This window comes from Muscardinus avellanarius (assembly GCF_963383645.1).
Source record: "Muscardinus avellanarius genome assembly, chromosome: 8".
Lineage (NCBI taxonomy): Eukaryota > Metazoa > Chordata > Mammalia > Rodentia > Gliridae > Muscardinus > Muscardinus avellanarius.
In genome coordinates this window covers 71,261,648-71,275,193 of record NC_137794.1, presented here as the reverse complement: position 1 = coordinate 71,275,193, position 13,546 = coordinate 71,261,648, and positions in this window count along the sequence as shown.

Below are 13,546 nucleotides of genomic sequence, written 5' to 3'. Positions count from 1 at the left end.
CCTCTGGTCTCAGCCTCCAGAATGCAGGGATTACAAGTGTGTGCCACCACACCCGGCTTCCCAAAAGACTTTCCTTCTCTTTTCTGCTTATTTTTTCTTTAATTATCAGACATAAAGAGTGATAAAGTTCTGTTTTGTTAGTATTCTTACTTTCACACACTCTTGTTACCCTCCCCACTAGGTCCCCGCCACAAGTCTTTGAGATTGGAATTGGCAATTTTGTGTATGTTCCTAGCATTATTTGTTGTATTGTATTCATGAATTCTTTGTGACTCCCCCCCACTTTTCTAGTCACTGTCAGACTAGAAAGCAGAGACTTCCCCTGGAGTCTCTGCTTATCTATCTGATGTTGCCCTTATTGCCAAATCTCTCTCTACCTTCCACATAGAAGACAGAACATACATCTATTTGTTATTTGGGACTGAATATACTCACTTAAATACTCAGGATTTTCCTGCAAAGGGTCTAAATGTTTTATGTATGTGTGGTATTAGGGATTAAACCCACGGGCACTCGACTTCTGAACTACACCCTCAGCCCTGTTGTTCATTCTTTATTTTAAAACCATCTCACTAAGTTGTGAAAGACTTTACTAAGTAGCTGAGGCTGGCTGTGATCTTCCTGTCTCCACCTCCCACGTACAGGGATTACAAGTGGGGGCCACCACAACTGGCCAAATGGTCTAATTTTGTTCTTCTTTATGTCTGAGTAAAAGTCCATTGTGTGTTGTGATCCATTCATCCATTGATGGATATCTTGGCTGGTTCCTTAGTTTGACTATTATATTGAGACCTTGTTTCAATTGGACTATTGTACTGCTGTGAATGTGGATATGCAAGTATGATTATAATAATTTTATTTAAAATTGAGCACAGTGGCTCATGCCTGTAATCCCAGTATTTGGGAGGCTGAGACAGGAGGATTGCAGGTTCGAGGACAGCCTCAGCAAGTAGTGAGACTTATCAACCTATGAGACCCTGTTTCAAAATAAAAATTTTTAAACAATGGGCTGGGGTGTAGCTCAGAGGTAGGTATCTCTGGGTTCAATCCCCCGTTAATAATAATAATAATAATAACAATAATAATAATAATAATAAATACTTTGATTCCATTTCCTCTAGGAAGATACCCAGGAGAGTTATGGTGGGGTCATATGGTAATCCCATTTGCAATCTTCTGAGAAACCTCCACGCTGATTTCTAAAGCGGCTGTACTAGTTTGTAGTCAGACCAACAGTGTAATAAGGTTTTTATTTCCCCACATCCCCACCAGCATTTATTATTATGTGTGTTCTTGATGATTGCCATCTTACTTAGAATGAGATGGAATCTCAGTGTTGTCTTGATTTGCATTTCCCTGATTGCTAAAAACTGGATATTTTTTCATATATTTGTTGGATATTTGCATTTCTTATTTTGAAAAGTATCTATTCAGCTCAATTGCCCATTTTTAATTGGGTTATTTGGGTTTTTTAGTGTTAAGCTTTTTAAGATCTTTATATAATCTAGATATTAGACCTTTGTATGATGGGTAGGTGGTGAAGATCTTTACCCATTCTGCAGGTGCTCTCTGTAGAATCTAGATTGTTTCCTTTGCTGCACTGAAGCTTTTTTTTTTTTTTTTCGGTACTGGGGGTGGAACCTGGAGGGGGGCTCTGCCTCCAAGTGACATGCCCAGCCCTATTTCTGTGTGTGTGTGTGTGTGTGTGTGTGTGTGTGTGTGTGTGTGTGTTACTAGGATTGGAACACAGGGGCACTGCACCTCTGAGCTACACCCCCAGGCCTATTGTGTGTGTGTGTGTGTGTGTGTGTGTGTGTGTGTGTGTGTGTGTGTTACTGGGGATGGAACCCAGGGGCCTTCTACCTCCGGGCTACACTCCCAGACCTATTTTATGTTTTATTTGGAAACAGGGTCTCTTAAGCCAGCAGAGGCTGGCTTCGAACCTGTGCGATCCTCTGGTCTCAGCCTCCCATGCGCGGGGATTACAAGCGTGCGCCACCACGCCCGGCTTGCCTATTTTTTATTCTTTATTTTGAAACAGTGCCTCAATGAGTTGAGTTGCAAAGAGCCTCACTAAGTAGCAGCTGAGACTGTCTGCGAACCCTGATCCTCCTGTCTCAGCCTCCTGAAAGCTGGGATTACTGGCGTTCACCACCACGCCTGGCTTGCACAGAAGCTTTTTAATTTAATACTACCTCATTCATTAATTCTTGTTTTAATTTCCTGATCTGTGATAATCTTATTGAGGAGGTTTCCACCTGTATTTACATGTTGGAGTGTTGGTCCTATACCCTCTTCTAGCAGCTTCAAAATTTCTGGTCTAACTTTTAGGTCTTTGAAGCATCTAGAGTTGAATTTTGTAGGGTGAGAGGTTAGGTTTTAATTCCATTTGTCTACTTATTGAATAGCCAGTTCCTCCAACAACATTTGTTGAAAAGGCTGCCATTTCTCTAGTGTATGTCTTTGGCACCTTTATTAAAGATCAACTGGCTGTAGGTATGGGGCTTTCTTTCTTTGTCTTCTATTCTCTTCCATTAGTCTAGGTGTCTGTTTTTGTGCCAGTACTGTGCTGCTTTTATTCTTAACTCTGAAAAGACAAGATAAATACTCACTGAATACTTTTATGTGTATCCTGCTAAGAAGGTAAATTCATATTAAGTTACTTGAAATAAAATGCATACAAAATCCTATCCTTTCATCTACCATTAATGACAATTTTTTGTTATGCAGTACAGCAATGAGTTACATTTTCTATCCTTCATTGGTGGCCATAGGATTCTTTTTTTCTTTGATTAAGCCTTAGTTATACTGAGCTGAGTCCTGTAATCCCAGTATGTGGGAGGCTGAGACAGGAGGGTCACAGGTTTGAAGCCATCCAGCTTCAGCAACTTAGTGAGATCCTATTTCAAGGTAAAAAATGAAAAAGGACTGGGGGTGTGGTTTTGAGGTAGAAATCCACCCCCCATGGATTCAGTCCCCAGTTCCAAAAAAAAAAAAAGAAAGAAAACAAAAAGATTGTCTAATTTTTTCTTCTTAGATTGTTATACTGTATAATTTTTCTTCTTTTATGGTATTTCTATTAGTTTTATTAAAATTTTGATATTATTCCTAATATTATATCATGAATAGATTTATTTAGTCAGGTAATAAACACATAATTTTGACTCTCTCTCTATATTTTTTGCAGTACTGGGGATGGAACCTAGGGGCATTCTACCTCTGAGCTACACCCATAGCCCTATTTTTTGTTCTTTATTTTGAAACAGGGCCTCATGGAGTTGCAAAGGGCCTCACTTTGTAGCTGTGGCTGGCCACAAACTGTGATCCTCCTGTCTCAGCCTCCCATATACTGGGATTATAAGCGTGCACCACCATGCCCAGCTATACTCTATCTTTTAACTATTATAATATTTTTCAAATTATTTCATAGTCTCCATAAATGAACTTAGTCTCTATCAAGAGTATTGCCACCGGGCATGATGGTGCATGCTTGTAATCCCAACATTCTGGAGGCTGAGACGGGAGGATCATGGTTCTTGGACAGCCTCACCTACTCAGTGAGGCCCTCTGCAACTTAGTGAGACCCTGTTTTAAAATAAAGGATAAAAAATAGGGCAGGGGTTGTAGCTCAGAGGTAGAATGCCTCTGGGTTCCATCCCCAGACCAGAAAAAAAAAAAAAAAAAGAGTATTGCTCATAATTTAACTACTTTCTAACTATTGGATTTCAAGTTGCTTCCCAATTTTATAATTATAAATGAAAATAACTTTGAACATAAAACATTTGAGAATTCTTTGAAGGATAAAGGAATTGTTAGGGTGAGTGTGGTGGTGTACACGTGTAATCCCAGTACTTAGAAGGCTGAGACAGGAAGATCACAGGTTCACAACCAGCCTCAGCTATTTAGTGAAGCCCTCTGCAACTTAGTGAAACCCTATTTCAAAATAAAGAATAAAAAATAAGACTGGGTTTATAGCTTGGAGATAGAATACCCCTAGGTTCAATTCTCAGTGCCACAAAAATAAAAGAAGGAAAAGAAAAGAAAAGAGAAATTGTCTTTCAGGTCTACAGATTGAACCTATTTATTTAGATTAAGAGAAAATTAATTTTGAATCCAGGCACTGTGGGGCGCAGGAGGGTCTCAGGTTTGAGGCCAGCCTCAACAATTTAATGAGTCCCTCATAAACTTAGCAAGACCCAGTTTCAAAATAAAAAGATAAAATAAAATAAAGGGCCAGAGGGTATATTGCAGAGTTAGAATGACCCTAGGTCCTGGGATTCAATCTCCAGTACCAAAAGGTAGAAGGGAAAGTCTTGTTGATACTATAAACTGCAGAGAAAGTATAATACAAAAATACAGCCTGGGTTGGTGAAGGGCTTGCCTGGTTTATTGTACCTGCTCTGGAGGTAACAGGCTTCTTTGCATATTTATTATACTTGGAAGTAGCCATGCAAGCTGCCCCATTGCCCAGCTTCTAGCTGACTTCTGGCTGACTTAAGGAGTTTTTAGAACTCTAAAAGGTTGACTACGGGTCATGGGTGTAAAGTTCACGTTTCTAGCTCTTAAGGAATGCAGTTCTTTTCTCCAAAGGATTTAACAATGCCTTATCTGATTGTTTTTACTTGGCTTAGGAACATGGGTTTCTCTCTCACATATGGAAGCTCAATGACTTAGCTAGCAACTCTGTTCAACATCCAGCCCAGAATCCAGGTTTAGTCTTTCAACATGTGAAAGAAAAGCCATCTTATGGAAAAGGCTTTGTTCTTGAATTTGGATTGGATTATTGGTTCAGATTCTCTAACCAGGATTCTCTGTGACTTTCTTTTTTTTAAAAAATCTTTATCCTCCCTAGAAACACTTTTGATTATCACAAAAAATGTTAGGGAAGGGGATAGTACCACTGGCCTCTAGTGAGTAATGGCCAAGGATGCTGCTAAATACCCTACAATGTACAGATTAGACCCTCAACAAATTCTACTACTGTCCAAAATGTCAGTAGTGCCATTGTAAAGAGAACCTGCAATAGACACAAGTGTATACCTCTATGAAATGAATACTGCCCTTCCTTGATTTATTAAAAGCAAAAGCAAGAAATAATTAGCCAAAACCATAGAGTTACCTAATATATGTAGTATTTTGGGAGCCATTACTGAAGGCATATTATGCCAGAATTTAAAAAAAATGCATAAATCTCTCTCTCTCTCTCTCTCTTTTTTTTTTTTTTTTGGTGGTGGTACTGGGGTTCCTGGAAGCACTTCTACCTCCGGGCTACACTCCCAGACCTATTAGAAATCTCTTTTTAAAAAATATTGTTTCGGTTAAAAGAAGGCTTTAATTTTGTTTTTGACATTGATGAATTTTAATTAGTTTCATAGAATGTCAGCACTGGAAGGAAACTTGAAGATAATCTAGTAAGTATCCTCTTTCCCACTAGGAAATTGAATTACAAAAAGTGAGTAACCCAAATTCATTAATTTTTCTTTCTTCCTTCCTTCCTTCCTTTTTTTTTTTTTTTTTTGTAGTATTGGGAATGGAACCCAGGAGCATTCTACCTTTGAGCTATACCCCTAGCCCTATTTTTTATTCTTTATTTTGAAACAGGGTCTTACTAAGTTGCCAAGGGCCTCACTAAGTGGCTGAGGGTGGCTGCTAAGCTCAATCCTCCTGTCTCAGCCTCCCAAGTACTGGTATTACAAGGGTGTGTAACTACCATGGCTGGCCCCAATTCTTTCTGACTCAGGACTAGAAACATCAGCTCATGATCCCAGCTATAAGAATAATCAGTTGAAAGCTAAACAGAAGGCCTTAAAATTGAAACCTGTCTCAGATAAAAGAAATGTTAAAAAAAAAATTAGCTGGGCGTGGTAGCGCACGCTTACAATCCCAGTGCTCGGGAGGTTGAGACAGGAGGATTGCACAGGTTCAAAGCCAGCCTCAGCTACTTAGTGAGGCTCTCAGCAACTTAGTGAGACCCTGTTTCCAAATAAAGTATAAAAATAGGTCTGGGAGTATAGCCTGCAGGTATAAAGCCCTGGGTTCCACCCCCAGTACCATAAAAATAAAAAAATAAAAAATTGTACATATGATTCTTTTTAAATATTTTGCTTATTTTGGAGTATGTTCCATGGAGAGTGTTTGAAATAAAGCAAAAATATAAAATCTCCCAATGCTTAACCTTCCAAAGCTTCATTTATTTCCTATCAAATGAAGATAAAAATGAGATAAATAATTTTCATTTTACAGAAATGAAAAAAATGAAATGAGCCAAGGCTTGTCAAATTCACCCAGGTTATTGAATGCAACAGAAACAAAATTCTGGCTGATTAAAGCAGAAAAGGAATTACTGAAAGAAAACGAGATACCACAGAAGATTTGGAAATGGGCAAAAGTAAAAGAAAAAGGCTGTTATTGTCAGAATTACAAGCAAAATTGCATCTTGGTCAAATGAGGACACCATTGCTACCACCACTAGACATCATCAATCTGCTGGTCTCCACTACAAACCAGAAATTGGATACCAGTGTTGGCAGAGTTGTTGCTTACGCTGGATGCCACTGTCTCCACCCTCATCTCTATTCTCTCCATCCTTACCTATCAACATGTTAATTTTTTCAGGTTAAAATTTTCAGTTAGTTAGCTACCCTAGCTCAAATGCCTATGCTCTAGCTGTCACAGAGCTTAAAAAGTTATTATTTGACATTTTCAGTTCATTATGGAAGGAAGGTATGCAACTTCTGAAACAGAAGGAGAACGTTCAAATGTGGACAGTCCCCATATGTAGTGGCAAGTTTTCACTATATAAGTCTTCTTTGCTCTCACTTCTGTTGCTCACCATGGCCACAAAAGCCAAATGAATTCTGAGTGAGTTACAATCAACTAGAGACAAAATGAATGATTTCCAACAACTGTTATGACATGGCTTTTTGTGTAATTGTTTTACTCTACTCTTCTGACTTGTTTTTAAGGCCATACAAATTGTAATTAGATAATTTAAGGTATTTTTATATTTTTTAATCAAAGTGCAAAGAAAAGATAACTAATGATGATAAGGGCTTAGAATGCACCTGTTTGGGGGCCCTTATAGAACTAATCTATAAGAAACACAAATGACAGGGGCTGATGAGGGGAGCCTATGTTTGATCTGTAAAGTCTGACCATCTGAGAAATAAACAGTGACTTGACAGTGGATGAAAGAGGAAGAATCAATGACTAGTAAGCCATTGATACCGTTGTTGATAAACAGTGGTTCTAGACAATGATGAACCAAACCTGGAGCTGTGGGAAAGGGTAAATAAGGAATGTAGACCAGGTAACAGCGGAAACACAGAGCACAAGCACAGTGTGTGTAAAGCAATACAAGGCTTAAATTTTTATTATGTTTGTTTTTACATTTGGGTATGCCATAAAAAGTATAATATTTAATAAATTTTAAGTAAGAAATAGGGAAAGTAATTCTTGAAACTTAAATTATGCTAAATATATTATTGCAATGTGCCAGATCATTGTTAAGTAAATCTGTCTTTTAAAGTTGGGAAAAAACCTTCCTTAAATTTCAAAGACTGATGCGTATTTTATAGGTCTTCCAAATAGCTGAGACAACATGAAAAGTCTATTTAGTTATGCTCCCTAGCATGTACTAAAGGTATGTGTTGAAAAGCAACTGGATTTAGAATTCCTAGGAATAATGCTAAATTTTTTTTAAACTAGAGAGTGAAGCCGAGGGGCATTTTACCTCCAAGTTACACCTCCAGCCTTTTTTCTTTTATAATCTTTTAAAACAAGGTCTTGCTAAATTGTTGACGCTAGTCCCAAACTTGTGAGTCTCCTGTCTCAGCCTTCCAAGTACTATAATCCCAGTACTGGAATATCTTAATTGTTGCCGCTTTCCCACAAATAGTTATAGCATTCCCATCATATTCTAGGTTCTGTGTCATTCAGAAATAAGAAAGGGGCTCACAGTCTAGGGGGCTCCAAAACTATAATAATTGCTATAGCAGGTATTTGCAGAAAGTTCAAATAGGTGTAGAGTCTATAGTTTTACATGAGAAGAGAATCTTTTGGGGAAAGGAGGGGTCTGAGCTAATCTCCTTCTTGGGAGAAGAGGGGGTCTGAAAAGTCTGAGTATATCCTAAAGTATTCCATTAAAATTCTCAAGTTTTAAGAACAAATTGTCCCATCACATTAAAAGAAATAACCAGGAGATGAGCTGGGTGTGTTGGCACACACTTGTAATCTCAGCATTCAGGAAGCTGAGACAGGAGGATCTTAGTTCACGGACAGCCTCAGCTACTTAGTGAGTGAGGCCCTTTGGAGAAAAAAAAAAAAAAAAAAAAAAAAAACCAACCCAAATTTAGCCAGGTATGGTGGTACATGCTTGTAATGCCAATACTTGGGAGGCTGAAAAGGAGGATTGCTGATTCATGGCCACCCTCAGCTACTTACTTGTCCAAATTTACTTCTTTAGCATGACTATCTAAAAATTTCTTTTCTTTCTTTCTTTTTTCTTTTTTTCTTTTTTGCAGAACTGGGGATGGAACCCAGAGGCATTCAGCCTCCCAGCTACACCCCCAGCCTTATTTTTTATTTTTTTTATTTTTTGAAACAGGGTCTCACTGAGTTGTGAAGGGATTCCCTAAGTAGCTGAGGCTGACTGCGATCCATGATCCTTCAGTCTTTGCCTCCTGAATACTGGTATTACAAGTGTGCGCCACCACACCTGGCTCTAAAAAATTTCAAATTGCTGGCAACATGAGAAATGAACCTAATAAATATAATAAATACCTGAGTATATAATATTCCAGGGATTTCACAAATTATTCAAGTAAAATGTTAATTTTCTTGACTTTATTCTTCATACAACTTTTTATAGCCACTAATAACACTTATTTAATCTCCCTTTCTCTTCTATTTCCATGAGGGAAATTAACTAAAACAAGTGAAGCTTAGTACAGAGACCAGAACACAGTAGAGGTCAATAAATTGGTAGTCCCTTCCCAAGCTGGGTCTTATATGTCCTTTACAGTGTCTTTGTGGTTAATGGCGTTCTATAATTATCTAAAATATATACTAATCCAGGGTTTCTAAAACCATACACTAATATAGGGAGAGGCTCTGGGACAAAATATAGACATATAAAATAACTCAAATTTGTCACTGCATCTTTCTGTTTATTTACTTAAAGAAGGTGAGTCTCTAGAGGGGTGCTGAGTGAATTTTTTTTTTTTCCTGAAAAGGAGGCAGTGAGTCCAATAAGTATGGGGATCTCTGCTACAGCTATCATTAATACCTAACAAAGAAACATTTAGTGTCTCACCTCTTTCCCTACTTTTTCTGAGTGGCAAACTATGTGGCGATAAAATAAGACTGTCACATTTTAGACTGTTTTAAATCATGTAATCATGATTTGTGAAAATGGAATTTCCTGCCAATCCAAGTAGAAATAGAAGTATCAAGTTCCCCCCTGCAGTGTGAAAACAAATCAAATCACACAAGTACTGAGATTAAATACAATTTCTTAGTATGGAAAGATAAGGCAATATGTGTAGAGAGAGTACACTGACAATAGATGGCAGCACTTGAATATCAAGCCCTCTTCCACTTCCATGTTCTGCTGTGACTTGCAGAACTGCAAAAACCCAGTTGTGGAGGGCAAAGGAGGATTACACTAAGACAGCTCAAGAGCATTTGAAATAGACATGTAGTACCAAGATGGCAAGCAGATAAGAATGTAGCAACTGCTGCGTATTATGAGAAGGGACAATATGACATGAACTGTTCAGAAAAACAGAAGGTGTGATCTGTGGAATTATAAAGGTAGGAACAGGAGTGGATTTGGGTTCTACCATCTGGAAAACAGGGATATTCATCAACTAACAGAGCACTGGACACATAAACTCTTAAAATGCAGTTCGGCTGCACCCATACAATATAGCAGTAAGTTGAATAATGTTTTTTTTGCTGTACTGGGGATGGAACCCACAGACATTCTACCTCCGAGCTATACCTCCGGCCCGATTTTTTATTCTTTATTTTGAAACAGGGTCTCACTGAGTTGCAAAGAGCCTAAGTAGCTGAGGCTGTCCATGAACTGCGATCCTCCTGTCTCAGTCTCCTAAATGCTGGGATTACAGGCATGTGCCACCACGCCTGGCTGAATAATGTTTTCTAAGGAAATACAAATTATATTCAAGTGTGAGCCATATAAGCTAAGGAGTTGTAAGTTAGAGAAAATGGATATAAAATTATTTATTGTTACTATTTCTTATATGTGAGTAAATGTGTATATAAACTAAAGAGTTGTAAGAGAAAATGGATATGCAATACAATTATTTATTGTTAATATTTCTTATATGTGAGTAAATTTGTATATGGTCACTAACTGGGAAGATTGTTTTGGAAGATATCTTTTGTAATTTACCAATTTATTATACTGGAAACTTATAGAAAAAGAAATGAATTCTCCAGTATAGAGATTCCTCAAAGGACTAAGAATGGAACCACCATATTACCCAGCTATGCCACTCCTCAGTATTTTTCCAAAAGAATTAAAGTCAGCATACTCTGGTAATACATGCAGTTTGTTTATAATAGCACCATTCACAATAGCCAAGATATGGACCCAGCCTCAGGGACCATCAACAGAATGGATAAAGGAAATGTAAATATATATACATACACACAATTAAGTTTTATTCATTCAAAGAAAAATGAAATTATGTCATTTGCAGGAACGTGGGTAGAACTAGAGAATATCATGCTAAGTGAAGACACTCAAAGTACAGGGTCATATATTTTCGCTCATATGTGAAAGCAAGAGAGGAAAAAAGGGGGAAGGGGAGATTTCATGACTATAGAGGATAGGGTTGGGGGCAAGGAAGGGGAAGTACTGGGAAATGAAATTGATCAGATTATTTTATGTGCATATATAAACATAATACAATGAGTCCTACTAGTATGTATAATTATAATTTTATAAAAATAAATTGATTTTTTTGTTCTTTATCCCTTGGTTAACAACAAAGACTTTGGAGAAAAAGACACCTATATTGAATCAGTAGCTTTCTACCTGTGTGACCTTACCAAGATACTTTAGCTTTCTATAATTCATCTATAAGTAGGATCTGAGCTGGGATGTAGCTTAGTGGCAAAGTGCTTACCCCACCAGTGCAATGTCCTGGGTTTGGTTCCCAGTACCAAAAAGAAAAGAAAAGAAAAGTTCCTAAAACAAAAAAGCTAAGAACAAGAAAAGTGGTCCTACCTCCTTCACAGGACCTTATAAGGGTCAAAGAAGTAAAGGAAATAGCACAATGCCCAACACGAATTAAGTACTCAACAAAAGAAAGCTGTTTTATGCTGGAGGTAGTGGCACACACTTGTAATCCCTGCGCTTGGGAGGCAGAGACAGGAGGATCGCACAGGTTCAAAGTCAGCCACTCTGGCTTAAGAGACCCTGTTTCCAAATAAAAAGTATAAAATAGGTCTGGGAGTGTAGCCTGGAGGTAGGAGGGCTTCCAGGAACCCCAGTACCACACACACACAAAAAGCTGTTTTTTATGGTTCCATATAATTTCCCTCCTTTCCTCACTAATTTTTAATATTTTACTCCAAGTTTCTGAAAATGTATTGTCAATCATGTGCAGAGAAAGTGGCTGGGAGTTTGGTCACTGTAGCAATGATGTTCTTGCAAATGCTACAGAATAAATAAAGTTAATTGTGAAGGGAATGGGGAGAGATGTAAATTTTAGTTTTATTTATTGAGCACTAAGACCTATATGAAGGTTACTATTTAAGCTCAAGGCAAATATCTAATGGATAGTTTTGCTAAACTAAGTTTGCTGAAGCCAGAGGACTTTATTGCTTGATGCTTATCAGTTTGTGCTGAAATAACCCGAGTACAAACTTTGCAAACTTAAGCTACGATTTCCTGTTTTTCACTGGCGTTGCGAGGGCATCCAGTGCAAGCTTTATTTGATTAATCAGAAGGGTCTGTCCCAAGAACAGATCACAGGAAATTCTGTTCTTGGCCACAAAACACTTCCCTCGGCAATACAGGAGAGACAGTTCCTACTGGCCTACACTAATGAGTGGTTTTCTCCTTGTCTTTCCAGCACTGACTACTCTTGAACTGGAAGGGGGTTAAGAGTGCGTAGGCAGAAAGTAACGCGCAGTTCCTGAATTCTCCTAAATCCACGAAAAATAATAAAGCTGTAATTGTTGCGGGGGGGGGAGGTGCGTGGTTTGTGTGTGGGGAGAAGTAATTCCCCCCCCCCCCACCACCACCACCACACAGACAGACAAACAGAAAAACCGTGGATTCTTGTCCTAAGCTAAGAATAAGTATTCATCCCTTGGACAGCTGCTGAAGATTTAAAGAAGTTTATTAGAAAGATAGAAATACAGAAAATAGAAATACAGTCCCATGCCAAGATGGCATGAGGGGATGACTCGAATGAGTACACCAAAGGGCTTACACGTGGACTTGGCCTTTTTATACCCATGACCTCCATCTTGTTTGCGTGACTCTTACATGAACGTCCCTGTAAGGTACCTCCCCTAGCAAGGTGTGGTAAGGTGTCTTCTTTCATAAAGGGCAAGGTCAAACCCTGCCCCATCCCCACTAGATCATGTAGATCTGTCTTTAGAAAGAGGAAGCCCCAACTCTCCTCTATTGACTTGTTAAGTACTTTGAGCTAGGTTGATTTACACTGGAATAGCTGCCTGTTGTTAGGCCGAAACCAAGTTCTTTCTTTATCCATGTCTGCCTCCATTTTGACACAACTATTTTGAAATATACCAATTATTTTCTTTTGAAATATATTAATAATCAGAGCTTTCCCAAATCTTCCTAGGTCATTCCCCATACTGGCACAGTAATTTTAAGAGTCTCACTAGTCAATTAAAAGCTTGACTGGCCACATCTCTCTCATTAGTCTTTGTGTCCTCACTGCCTCAACTAGGGTCTTCATTCAGTGTATTTACTAATTATGAATCTTCATAATTTTGTTCCTGTGGGAAAACTATACTCATTTTAAAAAAATAATTACACCATTTAAAGTAGTTGCTTTAGTTGGGTGTGGTGGCGCACACTTGTAATCCCAACATTCAGGAGGTTGAGACCAGAGCATCACGGTTCCTGGACAGCCTCAGCTACTTAGCAAGGACCTTTGCAACTCAGTAAGACTCTGTTTCAAAAATAAAGGTCCGGTAGGATGGCGCACGCATGCTTGTAATCCCAGCATTGGGGTGGGGGGCTGTGAACGGAGGATCATGGTTCGTGGGCAGCCTCGGCCACTTAAGCCCTTTGTAACTCAGTAAGACCCTGTTTCAAAATAAAGAATAATTAAAAAAAAAAAAGGGGGGCTGGGGATGTAGCTCGGAGGTAGAATCCCCTGGGTACCATCTCCAGTACCGTCAAAAAAAAAAAAAAAAAAAAAAAGAAAGTAGTTGCTTTAGAAATGTATGACCTATCGTGTAATAAGGTGAACAGCATATGCCAAGCACTGATGCTGAACATTTTACCTTATTGCTGAGTTAAGAGAAATTCGGA